Genomic DNA, 22,661 nt, shown 5'->3' with positions numbered 1-22,661 from the left:
TGGAGAAAGACTGGCCAAAGAGGCCTTCTGATTTCCAGGTACAAGAGGCTTGAAGAAAAGACTCTGATAGGGCTATAACTCCTCCAGCGGACGCAGTCCGTGTCCCTGCACACTTGGCACCGCCAGGGTCCCCCGCAAGCCAAGCTGCTGTGCAACGTTCACGCTCAACTCCCACTAGGACAGAGCTACCACAGGCAGAAAAATGTCTTATGTCTAAGTATGCAGGGTCACTTCGGTAGTGTCCAACTCTTCCACCCTGTGAACTGTGGCTTTCCAGGTTTCTCTGTCAGGGTGAGGGGTTCTCCAGGCAAGAACCCCTGAGCTCTCAGGCAATCCCCACCCCTGGGATGAATCTGCCTTCCTCAGGATGACATGCTGATGAATGCAGACTGCAGGGACTGGAGGGCTCTCTCCCTCAGGGTTGACTGAACAGAGACTCAGTGCAAATGCCAACACAGCAGCCCAGAGGAAGGATGTGAGGCTCTGTGTCCCAGGGTGCAGGCTGTAGGCTCTGGGGGAGGGGAGTGAAGCCTCCGAGCTAAAGGAGAGCTGTTAGCTAGAGCACTGTCTACTTAAAAAGCATACAAAACCAAAACGACAATGAGGTACCATTTCACGCCAGTCAGAATGGCTGCGATCCAAAAGTCTACAAGCGATAAATGCTGGAGAGGGTGTGGAGAAAAGGGAACCCTCTTCCACTGTTGGTGGGAATGCAAACTAGTACAGCCACTATGGAGAACAGTGTGGAGATTCCTTACAAAACTGGAAATAGAATTGCCATACGACCCATCAATCGCACTGCTGTCCATACACACCGAGGAAACCAGAATTGAAAGACACACGTGTACCCCAATGTTCATCGCAGAACTGTTTATAATAGCCAGGACATGGAAGCAACCTAGATTTCCATCAGCAGATGAATGCATAAGAAAGCTGTGGTACATATACACAATGGAGTATTACTCAGCTATTAAAAAAAATACATTTGAATCAGTTCTAATGAGGTGGGTGAAACTGGAGCCTATTATACAGAGTGAGGTAAGCCAGAAAGAAAAACACCAATGCAACATACTAACGCATATATATGGAATTTAGAAAGATGGTAATGATAACCCTGTATATGAGACAGCAAAAGAGACACAGATGTATAGAACAGTCTTTTGGACTTCGTGGGAGAGGGCGAGGGTGGGATGATTTGGGAGAATGGCATTGAAACATGTATAATATCATATAAGAAACGAATCGCCAGTCCAGGTTCGATGCGTGATACTGGATGCTTGGGGCTGGTGCACTGGGACGACCCAGAGGGATGGTATGGGGAGGGAGGTGGGAGAGGGGTTCAGAATGGGGAACACGTGTATACCCGTGGCAGATTCATGTTGATGTATGGCAAAACCAATACAATATTGTAAAGTAATTAGCCTCTAATTAAAATAAATAAATTTAAATTTTAAAAAAGAAAAAAAAAGAAAGAGACACGGGTACGCCAATGTTCATCGCAGCACTGTGTATAATAGCTGGGACATGGAAGCAACCTAGATGTCCATCAGCAGATGAATGGATAAGAATGCTGTGGTACATATACACAATGGAGTATTACTCAGCCATTAAAAAGAATACATCTGAATCAGGTCTAATGAGGTGGATGAAACTGGAGCCTATTATACAGAGTGAAGTAAGCCAGAAAGAAAAACACCAATACAGTATACTAACACATATATATGGAATTTAGAAAGATGGTAATGATAACCCTGTATATGAGACAGCAAAAGAGACAGAGATGTATAGAACAGTCTTTTGAACTCTGTGGGAGAGGGCAAGGGTGGGATGATTTGGGAGAATGGCACTGAAACATGTATAATATCATTTGTGAAACAAATCACCAGTCCAGGTTCGATGCATGATTCAGGATGCTCAGGGCTGGTGCACTGGGATGACCCAGAGGAATGGGATGGGGAGGGACGTGGGAGGGGGGTTCAGGATGGGGAACACCTGTAAACCCACGGCAGATTCATGTTGATGTACGGCAAAGCCAATACAATATTGTAAAGTAAAAAAATAAATAAATAAAATAAATTCTTGCAAAAGAAAAAGAATATGAGGGAACTCCATACTCATTAAACAAAAATTAAAAAGTAGAGAAAAGCAGAAAACAACAAAACAGTTTTCAGAGTTTCACTATGTAACAATGTCTGTACCATTTTGGGTATGAATTACTCTCTTATTTATGGACTTTAATAAAAACCAGTCAACAGCAAAATAAATAAGTAAAATTCAAAAGAAAAGCATACAACAGGAGAGTCACGAGTTTAAGTTGGATTTGGAGTCTTCTGGGAACTACAACCCAGGACACAGCTTCACCGTTAGCTCTGAGGAAACTGCTTGGACGAGGTAGCAGAGATGTCAGTATGACTTTTGCCTAGGAAGTACATGCAGACAAGCGTGCATATTGGTAAAAGTTTACTGTGAAACACAGAGATCAGATGTCACAAGTTCATTATTTTCATGCTTTTCTGTGTGTGGAAGATGCAAGACTCTAGGGTCACTGAACCTTTTCCTGAGGTATCTGTAAATAAATAAAGGCCAACTTGTCCAAAGCACAGTGTGCCTCATACTGTTTCTCACCCTAAATTCCTTCAGAATGCACTTTAGGTCAGCAACCACAGTGGTTACAACTTAACACTTGTAGAACTGGCTGTGAGTAATGCTGTTTGTCTTCAGGATCTGAGTTTACCTGAGACCAGATGTTCAAGCTGGATTTAGAAAAGGCAGAGGGACCAGAGATCAATTGCCAACATCCTTTCGACCACAGAAAAAGGAAAAGAGTTCCAGAAAAACATCTCCTTCTGCTTTATTGACTCTGCCAAAGACTTTGACCGCGTGGACCACAACAAACTCTGGAAAATTCTGAAAGAGATGGGAATACCAGATCACCTGATCTGCCCCTTGAGAAATCTGTATGCAGGTCAGGAGGCAACAACCAGAACTGGACATGGAACAACAGACTGGTTCCAAACAGGAAAAGGGGTAATTCAAGGCTGTATATTGTCACCCTGCTTATTTAACTTATATGCAGAGTACATCATGAGAAACGCTGAGCTGGATGAAGCACAAGCTGGAATCAAGATTGCCAGGAGAAATATCAATAACCTCAGATATGCAGATGACACCACCCTTATGGCAGAAAGTGAAGAGGAACTCAAGAGTCCCTTGAAGAAAGTGAAAGAGGAGAGTGAAAAAGCTGGCTTAAAACTCAACACTCAGAAAACGAAGATCATGGCATCTGGTCCCATCACTTCATGGCAAATAGATGGGGAAACAGTGGAAACAGTGACAGACTTTATTTTGGAGGTGGCTCCAAAATCACTGCAGATGGTGACTGCAGCCATGAAATTAAAAGACGCTTGCTCCTGGGGAGAAAAATTAGGACCAACCTAGACAGCATGTTAAAAAGCAGAGACATTACTTTGCCAACGAAGGTCCATCTAGTCAAGGCTATGGTTTTCCCAGTAGTCATGTATGGATGTGAGAGTTGAATTATAAAGAAAGCTGAGCACTGAAGAATTGATGCTTTTGAACTGTGGTGTTGGAGAAGACTCTTGAGAGCCCCTTAGACTGCAAAGAGACCCAACCAGTCCATCCTAAAGGATATCAGTCCTGAATATTCATTGGAAGGACAGATGCTGAAACTGAAACTCCAATACTTCCGCCACCTGATGCGAAGAACTGACTCATTTGAAAAGACCCTGATGCTGGGAAAGATTGAAGGCAGGAGGAGAAGGGGATGACAGCAGAGGAGACGGTTGGATGGCATCACTGACTCAATGTACATAAGGTTCAGTAAACTCCGGGAGTTGGGGATGGACAGGGAGGTCTGGCATGCTGCAGTCCAAAGGCTCTCAAGGAGCCGGACACGACTGAACGACTGAACTGAACTGAGAGTTGGAATTGTCTATGATGGTTAAGGTCTGTGTCCTCAGGTGTGACATATTTGAGCTGTTTTGGGTTGCTCTCCAGGATGAGTGCTCTCTAATCTGTTCAAGGATCTCTGTCCCAGGCATGAAGTCTCTGAACTATGTGGGAGGGTTTTGTCCAGAGGGTTGGTCTCTGAGCTGTTCATGGATCTGCATATGAGAGTAGTCTTAAGAGGAAGGCTGCATGGACCCCACTCTCATGGGTCTTAGAAGTAGACCTGTGATATCACATTGGCTACGATTTCTACCATGTCTCCCTACAGAGATAAAAGCTTCTGGCCCCATCCTCAGGGAGGGCAAGTCATGTGCAGTACACAGGAGCACGCGGTAACAATAGTGATAAGAACAATACTTCCTGACATGACTACCACCCTTGATAGGGGCCCTGTGAAAAATCTGTGTACACACACTCACTCAGACTATCTGCGCAACCCACAACAAAGAGGCCACCATTTGCAGATGGGAGCCCAAGGCCCAGTGCAGATGGAAGGTCATGGCTCATGAGGACAGGAGGAACTGGATGCAGGCTTGGGCTCCTTGGAGGAGGCAGGGAAGACTCAGCAGAACCCTGGCCAGGGAGTGGGGGAGGGGGGCGTTGTTATGGGGCCCCAAGGACCCCCTGAATGTCTCACTGTCAGCATATGTCTCTGTGTCTCCCCATCACACACCCAGCTTCTTACCTGATGTATGGAATGTAATCTGCACATTCCCTGGGGACGTGGTGGTGGAAAATACAGAGGTGAGCCTCCAAGCAGGTGGGGAGAAACCTCACATTCACCAATTTGCATGAGGCTCCACCACAAATGCAGAGATCCATGCCTCTCTTTCCCCCATTAAAGCATGCATTGGCACTGAGGTCAGCAGGAGGGCAGTCAGGGCTGGAAAGGTTGTGAGGGACCCTGTGTACAGCGTGAGCCTCCCCATGACTGGAACATCTCCATGTCTTGATCAGGGCAGAGGACCCTGATGTGTGCCAAGGGAGCATGATTAAGACCCAGGCCATGGGCAACTGAGGCATTTCCTACAGACAGTCCCTGGTGAGGGAGCGGGCACGGGGAGCGGTTTCTTTTCCCCTGTAGAGATAGGTACATCATCCATTAGCAGGGCTGGGGGCCCACATGTGGGTGCTAATTGGGGATCCTTTGCTGCCAGAAATAGTCTCTCTGTCCCTGTCCACTGTTCTATCTTTGTCTTTCTCCCTGCCATCTCTGTGCCTGTTACATCCTCCCTCTTTGCCTTTACGAGACTGACTGTGACCTCACTCATACCGTGAGGGTCCTTCCTTCCTCTGTGTCTCCTGAGGGTATCATCAATTGACAAGGATGTTCACTGGGAGCAGTAGGGGGCATTCCCCTTGAGTGTAGGGGATTCCAGGAAAGGCATGTTCAACTGCAGAGGGTCTGTGGTTTTCCTGGGATGAATCAAGAGCTCCTCAACAATCATTGTGTGATCTGGGCCTCTGAAAGGACCCTGGGGGCTTCTCTGGTAAGAACCCTCCTGCAGCTCAAGTCAAAGTCCCCACTATGGCCAGAAGGCCCTAAGGGGACCCGCCCCTCATCACTGCTCTCATCGGATCTCCTGGCTCTCCCTCCATCATGCTGTGACAGTCACACAGCCCTCCTCACTCTTTTCATACACACTACACTGAGTTCCACTCCCCAGTTTTTCCACTGGCCTTAACTCTGTCTGGGATACTTTTCTCCCAGATAGGCATCTCCTCTAGGCTTTTGCTCAAATGTCACAATCTTAGAAGGAACTTCCCTGGCCACTCTTTCTAGACATCATCCCCTCTCTCTTTTTCACTATCCTGGTTTAATGTTAAGCACAGCAGTTATGATAAATTACTTATCTTGGGGGGCTGTATGACCCCAACACAATGTAAGTTCCATGAAGCCAAAGTTGATTTTCTCTTTCCTAACGCACACAGCTGTGCTTGACAGAAACTGTGGAGAGGATGAATGAATGCCGGAATGGAAAAGCTAATTTAAACTTGTTGAGAGAGGCAATGCTAAACAGGCTGAAAATTCTGCTAGGGACATATTCAGGGATGACAAGATGGTGACAAAGCCATGGTCTTTATCTCACCTACGCGGTGTCCTTGAGTCCCCTCGGCAGTGACCCCTTTCCTAACAGAATGGAAAGTCCTGTTGTCCTTCTCACATATTACTCGCAGTCAATGACAGAGGCCATCCCCACTCCAGACCTTCAGATCCCAGTCCGAAGTTCTCTCTCCCTTGCCCGCTGGGGGACTGTGGCTGGCTTTCCCCATTGAGACCTATTCTGTATTAAACAGGAAAGCACAAACAAGCACAATGCCCAGCACAGAGAAAATGCTTTCAATGCTTCCTGTTACGACAGTGGCCACTACAGAGAAGTAATCTTCAGTTTATGAAGACATTTTTCTGAGTCCAAGATTGCAGCAATCGGTGGGGTTTTCATCCGGACGTTGCCTTTCCACCCTTGGAGGATCATCTGCTAATTGTCCACCGGCATCTACATCGGCTGTTCCCCAGTCTCACCACCAAGGGGCGCGCGAGGTGAAACAGGTCTGTCCTGGGATGTACCACTGAGGGGTAGCGGTAAGACCACCCACTCTGGAAGGTACCATTCGAGGGGGCGTATGACAACAAAGAGGGTACATTTACACCGCATCAGGCATCGACCAGAGTTCCTAGAGAAGTCACTCAAGGCACCACTGGGTCCATCCCCATTCGCTCCATTCCGTCTTCTCGCTGCATTTGAGTCCGAGTGGACACCGGTATTAAGCTGCAAGTGTCCTCGTCTCGTTTCCAATTCCACCCCTTCGTTTCTACATGGTTACATCCAAGCGGGGACGGCTATGGAGAGAGATGGGAAGCCAGTTTGGAGTATGGCGTCAAGGAAGCGTTCTGGGCATTGATTGGTCACCGCGTGATCGCCGGAATTAGCTCTTCCGGGGCGCGAGTAGGGGCCGGAAGTCCCGCGACTTCCACCCTGCTTCCTCTCGTGCCCAGTTCCAATTGGCTGGCTGGCTGTTCCAGGCCCTGGGATGGCAGAGCTGGAACTGAGGGCGAAAGGCGTGTTGCCCTGCGCGGCTTCTTGGAGCATATACTTTTTCTGCGAGTTTTATTGCTTTTCCCGAAGGGGTCGAATAGCTGCCCTGGTTAGTGGCGAGGTTTGGCGCAGTCGCTGGCTGCGCCTGGTGACGGCGTTTCACTCTTGTTCAGCTCTCGCTCAGTCTGGATCGTGTGGCAGCGCACGGTTATTCGCACAAATGCATGCAGTTCATGTCCAGGGAGAGGTCTCTGAGTTTGCTGTCTCTCCCTGGAGAGTAACGTGTGTCAGAGAGCCTGGGCTTGTGTATCGCTTGTGTGACGACACAGGTGGTGTTTGGGTACGTTTGATCTCCTTGAGCCTTTGGGCGGAGTTGTGCGTGGTGGGATATTGATCTGAGTGGATTTTGTGAGGCATAGTACAGAGCCCCTAGGATGCGTGTGGCTGTATTCCAGGGTGTGCATTTTTGGAGCTTTCTGGCATTTCAGTCCCTGGGTGTGAGATCTCTGTGTAGGCGTGTGCACCTGAGATTGTGAGAGCTCTGAGTTTTTGATTCTGGGCTCTTGAGTTTCGATGTCTCTGAGCTGCTTTAAGGATGGATTTGTCTAAAGGTGGAAACTATCAGCTGCTTGGGGATCTGTGCACAGGGTGCAGGATTTCCATTTGTCTGGGGACTTTAAAGGTTTTATGATGTTCTTGAGTTATTAAAAGTTCTGTCGTTCCGTTAGGGTTTTCGTATTAGATTGGTAAGTGTCGAGTGGTTTGGGAGTCAGTCTCCATGATGTGAAGTATCTATGCAGTTTTCATTTGTTTCTGCCTTGAAGACTTTGGTCTGTTTGGAGGGTCTTTGTCACAGTGTGCACAGTTATGATCTCAGTTGTGTTCGAGGGTCTGAGACGAGTTGTGTGCTCTCTGTGCAGAGATTCAGTGAGTTCTTTTTGGTGTCTCTGGGTATCTGAGCTGCTCGGAGTGTTTGTGTCAGAAATAAAACCTCTTATGTTCTTGGCTGTGAGGTCTCTGTCCGGGAACTGAAGGTTTGGAAGCTGGCAGACATGATTCCGAGGCCTGGGACCTGCCTGACATGCGGACTGTGTGTTGTTGAGCGTATCAGTTGTCTCCTGGAATCTCAGCATGTATCATAAGTAACAAAGTGGGGCCAGTGCGCGTCGTGCAGGATACCTGTGCATAGTAGCGTTGTGTGCAAAGGGCCTGGCTTCAGACTATCCTTCAGCAAATGTTTTCTGAGCACCTGCCATATACCTGAGCACTATTGGAGGAGTTTGTGACAGGACAGAACTGACCACGTCTCTGCTTTCATAGACTTGGTGGTCAGTAAATAAATCAAGGGTGGCAGGCACTAAGAAGAAAGATAATGCTAGATCCGGGGAAAGGGTATATGTAGGTATGATGTTATTAGTTTATTCAAGGTAATGAGGGAAAGTCTCCCTGAAAAATGACAAGTAAGCAGAGATCTGGAGGAAGTGAGGGAGCAGGCCGTGGGGTTATCTAAGGGAAGAGCATTTCAGGCAGAAGGAACAACGAATGCAACTGTCCTGGCATGGAAACCTACTTGGCGTGCTCCTGAATGTGAAGGAGTCCTGTGATGCACTGGGTTTGGCATGTAGCACCCATTGAAAGGGGTCTGGTTGCTGCTGTCTCTGTGTCTCTCACAATTTGTGATCATCCGCATTTCACAGATGAAGGACTGAAGGCTCCAACATGTGCCCTGCACCTTCTCTCCTACCTATCCCTGAAATGAGGAGTGAAGCCTTCTGGTCCATCATGAGAGAGAGAGAGAGTTTGAGTGTCCCAGCTGCAGGGATGTCACGCTGAATGTCAGCCAAGCAGCAGAGATCAGTAATAATGTGGGAATCATGCCTCGTAACACTGGTACTGTTGATGGAGGGAAGGACTTAAAAGGAAAAGGAACTGGGGCAAAGGACAGAGGCAGGAAGGGAAGTTGGAGGACAGTGAGGGGGAAAAACAAAAAAGACTGGCTTCATCACATTGCCTGGGTTTGGCCCAGTTCACGTTGATTGGCTGACTGTATTAGGACATATTGACCTTTTCCTGTCCCTACCCTTTCTTTCCCTTCCCTTTTTTTGTGACTGAGCAAGTCAGTCCTAAAGCCATTAGGTGTTGCCAGGCAAGGCATGTGTGTGTGTAAAGGGGCATCCTTGCCTGGAGAGTCAGAGCCCAAGGTGGAAAGAAGGATATCCCTGGGGATTGGGTGGGAAGGAGGCTAACTGCTTCATGGATTCAAGCTTGAGTGAGATGTGGAAGTCCAGGGCAAGCGATAGTTCTGCATAGACTGTGAGGAGGACCTTTTTGTGGAGGAAGGATCACTTATATGCATTGACATTCATCAGCTCGGCAAATACGTAAGAATGCTGAGAGCCACGTCTGTCATTTCTGGAAAAGGGAATTTCCAGTATGGAAAGGAAGTAAACTAGAACAAATTCTGAGGAATTCTACTGGAATTCAAGGTTTCCATGCAAACTTCTTGTATTCGATCGGTGTGCATGTGTGGCTAGACTGATATATAACTATAGATGTGTGTCTCTGTGTTTGTGTGTGTCATTGTGTACACACATATATTCCGAAGTTACTGGAAACAGCAACATTCCAATGGCAATAATGACACCAGCGCCCAGATCCTAGCTTCTGAACACCTTTCTCCACTAAACGATGGGTTCCCAGGCTGAGGAAGGAAAGGATAAATGAGCCTGGTTCACCTTGTCATGTCAGTAATAAGGGAAAGTTCAAGAATGATGGGGAGATGTCAGAGGGACACAGAATATAGCTTGAGGGCTCTCCCACGGGAAACACTCAGGACTCTTATTTTTTCCACCTTTTTTGAGGTATCATTGACATATAACCTGTAAGTTTAAGATGCCAATGTGATGATTTGGCACACATGTATTTGGCAAAACGATTACCATGGCAGGGTTGGCACTCTATCCCCTCACATAATCCTTTATAAAAATTGTTGAGGAAATAACATCTCAGATCTACCCTCTTAGCTTTCACTGTATAATACAGTTTTGTTAATTATACTCAGCATGCTATACATTGGATCCATGTAACTTATTCACCTCATACCTGTAAGTTTGTACCCTGTATTCAACATTTTCCCCAGGGCCTGGAAACCACCATTCTAAACTCTTATTTCTATAAGTTTGACCTTTTTAGATTCTGCATCTAAGTGAGAACGTACAATACATGTCTTTCTCTCTTTCACCTTTTTCACGTAGCATAAAGCCTTTGAAGTCCATTCGTGTTGTTGCAAAAGGCAGAATTTTCTCCTTTGTGACTGAATAATATTCCATTGTATACATCGCCACATTTCCTCTTTTATAATTAGTTTATTTTAATTGGAGGATAATTACTTTACAATATTGTGATGTTTTTGTGATACATCAACATGAATCGGCCATAGGGATTCACGTGTCCCCCCATCCTGAACCCCCCTCCCACCTCCCTCCCTACCCTATCCCTCGGGGTTGTTCCAGAGTACCGGCTTTGGGTGCCCTGCGTCATGCATGGAACTTAACACTGCTCATCTATTTTACATATGGTAATGTACATGTTTCAATGCTATTCTCTCAAATCCTCCCACCCAGTCCTCCCACTGAGTCCCAGAGTCTGTTCTTTACGTCTGTGTCTCCTTTGCTGCCCTGCACGTAGGGTCATTGGTTCTGTCTTTCTAAATTCCATATATACGTGTTAATATACAGCATTTCTCTTTCTCTTTCAGACTTACTTCACTCTGTATAACAGGCTCCAGGTTCATCCACCTCAGTAGAACTGACTCAAGTGCTTTCCTTTTTATACTTGAGTAATATTCCATTGTATATGTACCACAGCTTCCTTATCCGTTCATCTGCCAGTGGACATCTCGGCTGCTTCCATGTCCTAGCTATTGTAAACAGTGCTGCAGTGAACGTTGGGGTACATGTGTCTCTTTCACTTCTGGTTTCCTTGGGGTGTCTGCCCAGCAGTGGGATTGCTGGGTCACATGGAAGTTCTATTCCCAGTTTTTAAAGGAATCCCACACTGTTCTCCATAGTGGCTATACCACTTTGCATTTGCATCAACTGTGTAACAGGGTTGCCCCTCCTCCAGAACCTATCCAGCATTTGTTCTTTGTAGACTTTTTTTTTTAAATTTTAAAATCTTTAATTCTTACATGCGTTCCCAAACCTGAACCCCCCTCCCACCTCCCTCCCCATAACATCTCTCTGGGTCATCCCCGTGCACCAGCCCCAAGCATGCTGTATCCTGCGTCAGACATACAGTGGCGATTCGATTCTTACATGATAGTATACTGGTGGCCGTTCTGACCAGTGTCATCACATTTTCTATATCCATTCATCCCTTCATAGACACTTAGTTGCTTACAACTTTTGGTTGAAGCTGCAAAGTAAATTTCAGGTTAGTGTTAATCTTCCAACATTGTTTTTCAGAACCATTTGGCTACTCTCGTTCATTTGCCTTACCACAGAAATTTTCTCATCAATTAGTCTATATGTACAAAAAAGCCTTGCTGGAATTTCTGACTGGAATTGTGAAATTGATGGATCTGTATGGGGACTACTGACATCCTGATTATATTGAATTTCTCAACTCGTGAACACACCGTGTGCCCACATTTTATTAGGTCTTATTTAAGGAGCCACGTTGCATTACCTTTTCTGCCATTGTTTTATCAAGTCTAATTCTCGTGTATCAAATTCCGAACATCTGAATCTGATGAAGATATGAAAATATTAGTAGTCAGACTTTCATCAGCAACGCTTTATTTCTTGTGTAGTTTTAACATTGCCCGTTTATTGTGTTTCTTATTTTTTCTGCTAATATTCATGACTGTTGAATCCAAGGGTGATGGTATGGGAATTTTCTGGGGTAAACCGTGAGGAGATGTTCAGCTGTGTTTTGGGATGGAAAGTCTGAGGACAGGGGCCCTGGGGAGAGAGAGCAGAGTAGGGGTGGGGGAGGTGAAAGCGTGGGGGCAGGGACAGGGGGATACTAGTACAAGCGGAAACAGAAGTGAAGAGACACAAGAAGAAGAGCTCCCCTTCTGGCCCGTGCTTAGCTCTCCATACATATACACATAATGAAGTCTTTGAGTACTCATAGCAACACTGTGAGGTAAGCATTTTGACTGCTATCATCCCTTCGGGCAGCTGAGGACCAGAGACACGAAGACGTTAATGGGTGAATGAATCTGCACAAAGCCACCTAGCTGGCAAGAGCTGAGTCAGATTGGTGCTCAGGCCAGAGAGAAACAGCCAGGTGTGGTATCTGACCCCCAATCTGGAATACAGTGCAGTGTCTGGTGTACTCTGGGTCCAAAGGCAGATCAACGTCTCCATCCGCATGAAACATCACTATGGATCTGTGTATGGATTGAACACAGTGTCTCCTAGGTGCGTCAAAGACCATGGGGTGTCATGTCAACATGCACACATCACAGAGAACAGTTCCTGGTCCATACCGAGGTCTAAACAGTGTGTCCTCTGACCGACATTAGGGGAGCACCCTCATCACTATGGAAAGTAGCATAACCATAGTGAGAAACAGACAGAACCAGATACGATATCATGAAGACATTACCTCCCCCATCTCGTAATTTTCTTAAATGCAGAGAACAAAACCTGGAAGGCAGTAGACCACATACTAAGTTTTTTTCTCTTAAGTGTGACATTCTAGCTAATTTCCAAATAACATTTTATTAGTATTTTAATATGTTGTATCTTCATTGTTACGTAGGCAGTTTTTCTATTATAATTGAAAACTGGACTTTCTGAAGACTCGTTCTCCTCAGGTATCTTGAGGTTTCAGCATAAAAAAGTTGTGTTGGTATCCCTGCCAGGTGAAAACCCAATGGGCCCACTGAAGTCAGAAGTAATATCTTTGGTACAGTAGGTGGGGGGCTGTGGGGAGTAGAGAGGTCCTGAAGGAAGGCTGGCTAAGCCTGCAAGCGTTGTGAAAAAGGTCACTGACGCTCTAGGCCCAAACCAAACAACAGCTCACAGGTCCCAAGGAAGACACTGGTGGTCTATGCACGGAAATGTCTGTGTTAGGACTTTCAGACCTTTGCTCTTTTGGCTCCCATGATGCAGTGGGGCAGATTGTGGCGCTTATAACACAGTCCTGCTTTGACCCAGGCTGTGGATGAGAGTCACAGCCTCCCCTGCAGCACCGCCCCCTTTGTGGGAGATCTGGAGCCCTTTTTGTGATGTCTGGGAGTCGACAGATTCCGAAGAGAAAGGAGAAAGAAGATACACCGCGCAGGGGGTACGTGCACCCACCCTGTGCATGTGGTGCTAGAGATGTGCTAGAGACGCAGGTGCAGCTTGTTACAGGAAGCAGTTGGGGGTGAGCAGAGTTGGATTCGGTGACTCAAGGAAGAAATGTGGAAGTGAATGTAAAGGGAGAAAACACACTGAGAGGGGTAAACAGCTACAACTCCCAACTCTGTACCAGGGTAGGGTGCTCCATTACTGTTGTGAGAAGGCTCCCTGGTCTGAGCTCTGGGAGGGAGCGATGAGCGTTCTAAGGACCCACTGTCAACCCTAAGCAGGGGGCACTGAGAGTGTGAATATATTATAAGTCTCAGCCTTTACCACTGACAGACACAGAAAGCTTCTTAGCTCTGCTGAGAGTGAGGCTGTGGCACCTTAGGGAAGCTCAAAGGCAGGGTGGTGGTGGTGGATGTTCAGTCGCTCAGTCGTGTCTGACTATTAACGAGCCCATGGACAGCAGCACGCCAGGCTCGTCTGTCCTACACTATCTCCCTGAGTTTGAGCAAAGTAATGTCCATTGCGTTGGTGATGGTATCTAACCATCTCACCCTCTGTCTCCCCCTTTCTCCTCCTGCCTTCGATCTTTTCCAGCATTAGGGTGTTTTCCAATGAGTCAGCTATTCGCATCGGGTGGCCAAAGTATTGCAGCTTCAGCATCAGTCCTTCCAGTGAGTATTCAGAGTTCATTTCCTTTAGGATTGGCGAGTTGTTCTTACGATCCGAGGGATTCTAGAGGGTCATCTCTCTAGCACCACAATTCGAAAGCATCACTCAGCCTTCTTAATGATCCAACTCACACATGTGTACACGACTACTGGAAAAACCATAGTTTCGACACTGCAGAGCTTTGTCACCAACGTGATGTCTCTGCTTTTTAATATGCTGTCTAGGTTTGTCATGGGCTTCCCCGGGGGCTCAGCGGTAGAGAATCTGTCTGCAATGCAGGGGAATTAGGATACCTGGGTTCAATCCCGGGTCGGGAAGGTTCCCTGGAGGAGGGCATGGCAACCCACTCCGGTATTCTCACCTGGAGAATCCCCTGGACAGAGGAGCCTGGCGGGCCTTGGTCGATGGGGTCGTAAAGAGTACACTGAGAGACATCACCTCCCGACCAGAATCTCTGGCCAATGGGCTGTCTCTCCAGCTTTACTCATCTCAAGTAAAATCTGTTCCCTGGCCTCAGAAGCCATGTGAGGTAATGAAGGAAACTTGAGGCAGTGGTGCTTTAAGCAGCGATTTGGTGTGAGATCTTTAGTCGTTTGGGCCAAGTGACTGCAGGGAATGAAATGGGGTAGGGTGATGAAGGAAATGAGATGATGAATTTATTGCCCCAGCCACCTCCCTGCCCCCGGGTAGCCGACTTCAGTAGGGCTGGCTGGTGTCAATGCCTTGTGTATAGGCTCGCTTGTAACAACATCCTGTGTGTGGTATGAGCAACTTGGTGGGCAAATCAGACAGCATGGCCAAATATTCATTTCTCAGAGTGGATGGAGGCAGAAGAGAGAAAAGAATGATGAACCATGGGTTAGTTGTGAGTCACTTTCTAAAATCTCAGTATTTTTTCCAAGGTGTGTGTGTGTGTGTGAATTCTTTTCTTTATCTGAGAATTGGCTTTTTAGGTGAGGACATATCATCGTGAGAGACTCCCTGTGTCAAGTGAAAAGTGGTTGGGAGTGAATTGGGTTAAGGTCATTTTCCAAGTGTTTCACACCCAGTGTTTGCTCAAGGGGAAAGTAGTGGCCTTAAAGAACTGAACTAAGTGGTTGAAATACAGGTTTCAGTTACTAAAAGGTGAAGAGACTCTTTCTGGGATGTGAGTTCATCCTAGCCTGTGGTCACAGGCAACTCATAAACTCATAGGATTTGAACCGTGTCTTCCTAATGTCTCTTGCTTTCTGCCCTGGAATGTGGTGGAGTCCTCAGTTCTGATGACTAAAGTTGCTAAGTAACAGTTCTCTGAGAAAAGTAGCTCTCTAGAAAAGAGCAGTGCCTGGGAAGCTGATCTAAAATTTTAATATAGCCTGTGATGTAATTTTTGTTAGCTTCACCCAAGATAATGATCATTCAAAGGATATAGAGAGATGCACCTACTTTGGTATCTACCATTGGATTTTTCAAATGAACATACAGTAAGATTGGCCCGGTTTTCTCTGTTATTATGTATTTATTTAGTGTTGGGTGCACTGAGTCTTTGTTGCTGCACGAGGGCGTTCTCTCCTTGTGGAGGAGGACTACTCTCTAGTGGTGGTGCATGCGCCTGTCATTTCAGAGACTTCTCTTGTTGCAAAGCATGGACTCTAGGCTCGAGGGCTTCAGTAGTTGGAGCAGGTGGGTTCAGTAGTTGGGACACACAGTCTTAGTTGCCCTGCGGCACGTGGAATCTTCCTGGGCTAGGGACCGAACGCCTGCCCTGTTGCATTGGCAGGGGGGTTCTGTTTTATTTTTTTAATCATTAATTTATTTTAATCAGAGAATAATTACTATACGATGTTGTGATGGTTTTTGCCATATATCAACATGAATCGGCCGCAGGTATACATGTGTCCTCCCCTCCTGAACCCCCATCCCACCTGCCTCCCCACCCTATCCCTCTGGGTTGTCCCAGAGCACCGGCTTTGGGTGCCCTGATTCACGCATTGGACTTGCCCTCGTCATCTATTTTACATATGGTAATGTATATGTTTCACTGCTATTCTCTCAAATCATCCCACCCTCGCCTTCTTTTACTGAGTTGAAAAGTGTGTTCTGTACGTCTCTGTCTCCTTTGCTTCCCTGCATGTAGAATCGTTGCCACCGTCTTTCTAAATTCCATATATAGGCATTAATATAAGTGTTTGTCTTTCTCCTTCTGGCTTACTTCTCTCTGTATAACAGGCTCCAGGTTCATCCACCTGATTAGCACTGATTCAAATGTGTTCCTTCTTATAGCTGAGTAATGGAGATCAGCCCTGGGGTTTCTTTGGAAAGAATGATGGTAAAGCTGAAACTCCAGTACTTTGGCCACCTCATGCGAAGAGTTGACTCATTGGAAAAGACTCTGAGGCTGGGAGGGATTAGGGGCAGGAGGAGAAGGCGACGAGAGAGGATGAGATGGCTGGATGGCATCACTGACTCGATGGACGTGAGTCTGAGTGAACTCCAGGAGTTGGTGATGGACAGGGAGGCCTGGCGTGCTGCAATTCATGGGGTCACAAACAGTCGGACACGACTGAGCGACTAAACTGAACTTAACTGAATTTTCCATTGTGTATATATACCACAACTCCCTTATCCATTCATCTGCCGATGGACATCTAGGTCCCTTCCCTGTCCTAGTTATTGTAAATAGCGCTGCTATGAACATTGAGGTCCATGTGTCTGTTTCGCTTCTGGTTTCCTCAGGGTGGTATGCCCAGCAGTGGGATTGCTGGGTCGTGTGGCAGTTCTATTTGCAGTTTTTTAAGGAATCTCCACTCTGTTCTCCACAGTGGCTGTACCAGTTTGCATTCCCACCAACGGTGGAAGAAGGTTCCCTTTTCTCCACACCATCTCCAGCATTTATTGTGTGTCGACTTTTTGATGATGGCCATTCTGACATGTGTGAGAGGATACCTCATTGTGGTTTTGATTTGCAGTTTTCTAATAATGAGTGACGTTCAGCATCTCTTCATGTGTTTGGTAGCCATCGGTATGTCTTTGGAGAAATGTCTGTTTAGGTCTCTTGTCCACTTTTTATGGGGTCGTTCCTTTTTCTGGTATTGAGCTGCATGAGCTGCTTGTATATTTTGGAGATTCATTCTTTGTCAGTTGTTTCACTTCCTATTATTTTCTCCCGTTCTGAAGGCTGTCTTTTCACCTTCCTTATAGTTTCCTTCGTTGTGCAAAAGCACTTAAGTTTAATTCGGTCCCTTTTGTTTATTTGTGTTTTTATTTCCATTACCCTGGAAGGTAGGTCATAGAGGATCTTGCTGTGATTTATGTCAGAGAGTGTTCTGCCTATGGTTTCCTCTTAAGAGTTTTATAGTTTTGGGTCTTACGTTTAGGTCTTTAATCCATTTTGAGTTTATTTCTCTGTATGGTGTTAGAAAGTCTTCCAGTTTCTTTCTTTTACACATAGTTGAGCATTTTCCCCAGCATCACATGTTGAAGACACTTGGTTTACGCCATTGTATATTTGTGCCTCCTTTGTCAAAGATAACGTGTGCGTAGGTGTGTGGATTTATCTCTGGGTTCTCTATTTTGTTCCATTGATCTATATTTCTGTCTTTGTGCCAGTACCATACTGTCTTGATGACTGTAGCTTTGTAGTATAGTCTGAAGTCAGGAAGGTTGATTCCTCTAGTGCCATCCTTCTTTCTCAAGTTTGCTTTGGGTTTTTGGAATCTTTAGTGTTTCCATACAAACTGTGAAATTATTTGTTGTAGTTCTGTGAAAAATGCCTCTGGTAGTTTGATCAGGATTGTGATGAATCTACAGATTGCTTTAGGTAGTAGAGTCATTTTCACTATACTGATCCTTCCAATCCAAGAACGTGGTACATTTCTCCATTTATTTGTGTCATCTTTGATTTCTTTCATCAGTTTTTTTTAATAGGTTTCTGTATACAGGTCTTTGTTTCTTTACATGAATTTATTCCTAAGTATTTTATTCTTTACATTGCAATGGTGAATGGGATTGTTTCCTTAATTACTCTTTCTGATTTTTCCTTATAAGTTTATAGGAATGCAGGGGTTTCTGTCTGTTAATTTTACATGGTAGGCGTATTCTTAACCACTGGTGCACCAGGGAATTCCTGGCCTGCTTGTCTTTGGGTGTGGAGTGCTCTGAGCTGTGACACACGGAGAGATTCCAGTGATCACTACCACGACCAGGACACAGGCCACGTCCATCACCCTAAAAACGCCCAGGTGCTGACCTTTTCTGGTTTCCCCTCCCACACCCCAACCCCTGGCACAAGGATCTGTCCTCCTTCGCAGCATTTTGTCATTTGCAGTTTTAAAATTCCTTACGTATTCTGAATATAAGACCTTTCTCAGATCTGTGATTCACAAACATCTTTCCCCGAGTAACAAATAGCTTCCCTTTTCATTACAGGAGACATGAGTGATGAAATGTACTTTTCCTCCCCACACTCAGAGCCCAATGTTGTGTAGCCAGCAAGTGCCTGTGAGATTCTTCAGAAGTGAAAATAAATTCTGCTGTCTGTCAGTCTGTGCTCTCAGATATCTCCCAGAGCTTTATTTCTGCAGAAATCCACGAGTCTTCTGCAGACAGAGGCACTTGAGAACAGGTATATTTATTGTAGTCTGAACTTGTGATCTCATCAGAGAGCTTCAGAGCTCAACCCATCTTGCAGGACTTGTCTCCCAGCTCCAAGGGAGCTTTTCTTCCTGAAACTCAGAGGCATGACTTTAGTCAGTGTGGGCACGTTTAGCTGGGCTAACATGGCATTTCAAGGTTGTTCATCCTTTACGAGGTATCAGACCACATTCAAGATATTTCTTTCTGTCACCTTATTTACTCCTCCTTCAAAGACCCATCATTTTGGAAGAGTTCAATCCTAATTCATGAGGTGAGAAAGCAGAGGACAGGGAAGTTAGGGGGATGGCTCAGAGTCACATAGGCCGCCAGAGGAAAAGTGACCCACAAACCTCGGCATCCTCCATTCAGAGCCCCCACTCTTTATTTCTTCAGTAAAGTTTCCATCCATGTGTGCAGGTTAAGTCACATCAGCCATGTCCAACTCTTTGCGACCGTATGACTGTAGCCCGCCAGGCTCCTCTGTCCATGGGATTCTGCAGGCAAGAATACTGGAGTGGGTTGCCATGCCCTCCTCCAGGGGATTTTCCCAACCCAGGAGTCCAACCAATGCCTCCTGCAGCTCCAGCATTGCAGGAGGATTCTTTACTGCTGAACCACTGGGGAGGCCCAAAATTGACATATGATATTATATTTGTTTCAAGTGCACAACAGAGTGATTCCATATTTTTAAACATTGTGAAATGAATTGCTATGATAAGTTTGGTTACCATGTGTCACCACAGAGATTTCTTACAAGGTTATTGACTATATTCCCTGTATGTACATTCCGTTCCCATGACTTATTTTATAACTGGAAGTTTGTGTCTCCTAATCCCTTCCCTGTTTTACACATCTCCCTAGTCCCTCCTCCTCTGGTAACCACCAGTTTGTTCTCTGTGTCTCTGAGTCTATTTCTGTCTTGTTTCCCATGTTCTCTTATTTTATTTCTGCGGTTCCACATGTAAATAAAATGGTGTGGTATTTGTCTTTCTCTGTGTGCCTAGTTTTACTTGGCATAACACCCTCTAGGTCCATCCATGTTGTCGACAATGACAAGATTTCATTCTTTTTGTATTGCTGAGTAATATTCCACTGTGTGTGTGTGTGTGTTTGTGTGTGTGTGTGTGTGTGTGTGTGTGTACACCATTTCTCTCTTTTTGACTCATCTATTGATGGGCACTTAGGTTCCTTCCATATCGTGCCTCCCCTTGGCTGTAAATGACGCTTCAGTGAACAGAGGAGCACATATATCTTTTGTGACTAGTGTTTCTTCTATTCTTGAGAAAAATACCGAGAAGTGGAACTGCTGGACCATATGGTAGTTCTTGTTTTCAGTTTTTGAGGAAACCCTCATTGTCTCCCTAGTGGCTGCACCGATATACATTTCCACCCACACCGCACGAGGGTTTCCTTTTCTCTACATCCTCCCCAACATTTCTTACTTGTTGTCTTTTTGATAACAGCTACTTGACAGGTATGAGGAAGTACTTCTCTGTGGTCTTGATTTTCTAATCCCTGATGAGGAGATGTTGAGCATCTTTTCATAGGTCTATTAGCCATCTGTATCCCTTCTTTGCAGAAATGTCTATTCAGTGCTTTGCCCCATTTTAAAATCGGGTTTTGGGTGTTTCTCCCAATACATTCTATGAGTCCTTTAGCTGTTTTGGACATCTACCTCTTTTCTGATGTATATCACTTCCTCATATCTTCTCCCACTCAGCAGGTTGCCTTTTTCTTTTGTTGATGGTTTCCCTTGATGTGTAGAAGCTTTTTCGTTTGACGAACTCCCATTTGTTTCTTTTTGCTTTCGTTGCTCTTGCCTGAGGAGACATGTCAAAAAACCTATTGCTAAGACATATCTCAACAAGCATACTGCCTACATCTTCTTCTAGGAGCTTTATGGTTTAAGTTCTAGCAATTTTGTCTTTAATCTTCTGTTGTTGTGGTTTATTTTTGAATGCTGTGTGAAAAAAGTGGGTCCAGGTTTCCATAACGATTGATTGAAGAGACAGCGTTTTCCGTGATGGATGTTCTTGGCTCCTTTGTCATAGACTAATAGGCCGGGCCATATGAGCGCAGGTTTATTTCTGACAGAGCATCACCAACTGTACCCTCCATAAAGGCTGGGGTGACGTAGGAAGACCCGGTGACTTCAATGTCCGTCCACAGCTGGTGGCACACCAAGTCTGGATAAGGTACATCACTGATGCTAGCCAGAGTGCACTGGGGCAGGGATGGTCATCCCCGCCTGGCGCAAGATGCCCAGGGTGGGATGCGATGGGCTCACTCCAGCAACCAACCCAGGTCGATCCTGCCATCCACAGTCCCTCATTTAGGCAATCATGAAGGTTTTCACTGTGTATGTTACATCCCCTCCATGGCGTGCCAGGTTGGCTGTTGAGACAGGGACGTGAGGAGGAATTGCATGGCCAGTCCCTGCCCTCGAGGTTGAGTCATTAAGCAGAGAGGAGATCTGACACCCTTAGATGTGGTGGCGAGTGCGTCACTGATCCCCTGTGAGGCTGCGTTTCTAAGAGAGGAGAAGAATGACAAGGATCAGGGTAGATGAAGTGGACATGGCGGGGGAGGGGACAGGGTACTCTGGGTCCTTGCTGTGCAAGTCCCAACTGCAGAATTACCCACAGCCTGCATGAGGGCGCCTGGAGGATGGATAGGTGGTTGCACATGAGGATATCAGCTGTGCCACCCCCCCCCCCACCTCAAAGTCTGTATCCCCAACCTGCCCATTGGGCGTTGGTGATCTGGGGGTCACTTCTGAGCAGCATACTTTCCCCAGTTACAGAGTAGGAGCCAGAATCCGGTGATGGGCAGAGATGTGCAGCACGTCAAATTCTAGGCCAGAGACCGAGCCTTAGGAACCAACAGGCCAGAGAATCCTGGATGGGAGTTGGCTTAAATGCAGTGGCCAAATAACAGATCTGAATGTACCTGTAGCAAGCAACGATACTGAACCATTCATTTAAAGACCTTCCCACAAAGGGAAGTCCTGGGCCTCCTGGTTTCATCAGTGAAATCTATCAAATGTTTAAAGAAGAAATAGCACCCATCCTTCACAGATTCTTCCTGAATAGATAGAACGGAGAGGGAACATTTCCTAATTCATTCTATAAGCCCAGTATTACCCCAGTACCAAAGCCAGACTTACCATCACCAGAAAGCTACAGATCCATATCTGTCATGAATAGCGATGCATACACCCTCAACCCCGTATCTGCAAACCAAATCGAGAAACATTTTGCAAAGGGCTGTGTGAGATCTTTCCCAGGATTGCAGTATTCGACCAATACTCAACTTCAGTTATGGGAAACAGTGTATTGATGTAATGAAGGACGGAAACCACCTGTCACCTTGACAGACAAAAAGCATTTCACACCCCTCAAGACCCGTTCATGACAAATAAGTAAATTACTAAATCAATAAACACGGTCAACCATCTCGGGATAGAAGGGATCGTCGTGGTGATGCTGAAGAACATCCCCGAGATACATCTAGTTCTCGTCACATCACATCTAGTAGAGTCTGAGTGCATGCTTGCCTCTTGAGATTCAGAGCAGGATAGAAGGTCTGCTTCAACCACCTCTATTGCACACTGACTGAAGGGTCTAGCCTGTGCACTGTGCAAGACAAGAAATGAAATCATGGGGAAATGAGAAATGGAACCCATGTCCACACAAACACTTGTCCTTACATGTCTTTCACAGCAGCACTGTCTTAATCTCCAAATAGTGGAGCAGCCTAAAAGTCTGTCAGCTGGAGACGGGTAAACAGAGTATTCTGTAGCCATTCAGTGGAATAGCATAGATGGATGAAAAGTGATGAACTTCTGCTTTCTGCTGCCACATGGGTGAGCCTCCAAAGCACTGTGCTAAGTGAAAGAACCCAGACACAGAAGGCCACTTCCTGCAGGAGTCCATTGATATGAAATGCCCACAAAGGGCAAATCTACAGAGACAGATGAGAGGGTGCCTGGGTGTGCAGATTCTGTTGGGGGCTGACTGCTGATGGGTACACGGACCCTTTTCGTGGTGCTGGCAGGGTTCCACAA

This window comes from Budorcas taxicolor, chromosome X (genome assembly GCF_023091745.1).
Source record: "Budorcas taxicolor isolate Tak-1 chromosome X, Takin1.1, whole genome shotgun sequence".
NCBI classification, from domain to species: Eukaryota; Metazoa; Chordata; class Mammalia; order Artiodactyla; family Bovidae; genus Budorcas; species Budorcas taxicolor.
The sequence above is the reverse complement of the archived record's forward strand: the minus strand, read 5'-3'. Positions refer to the sequence as shown.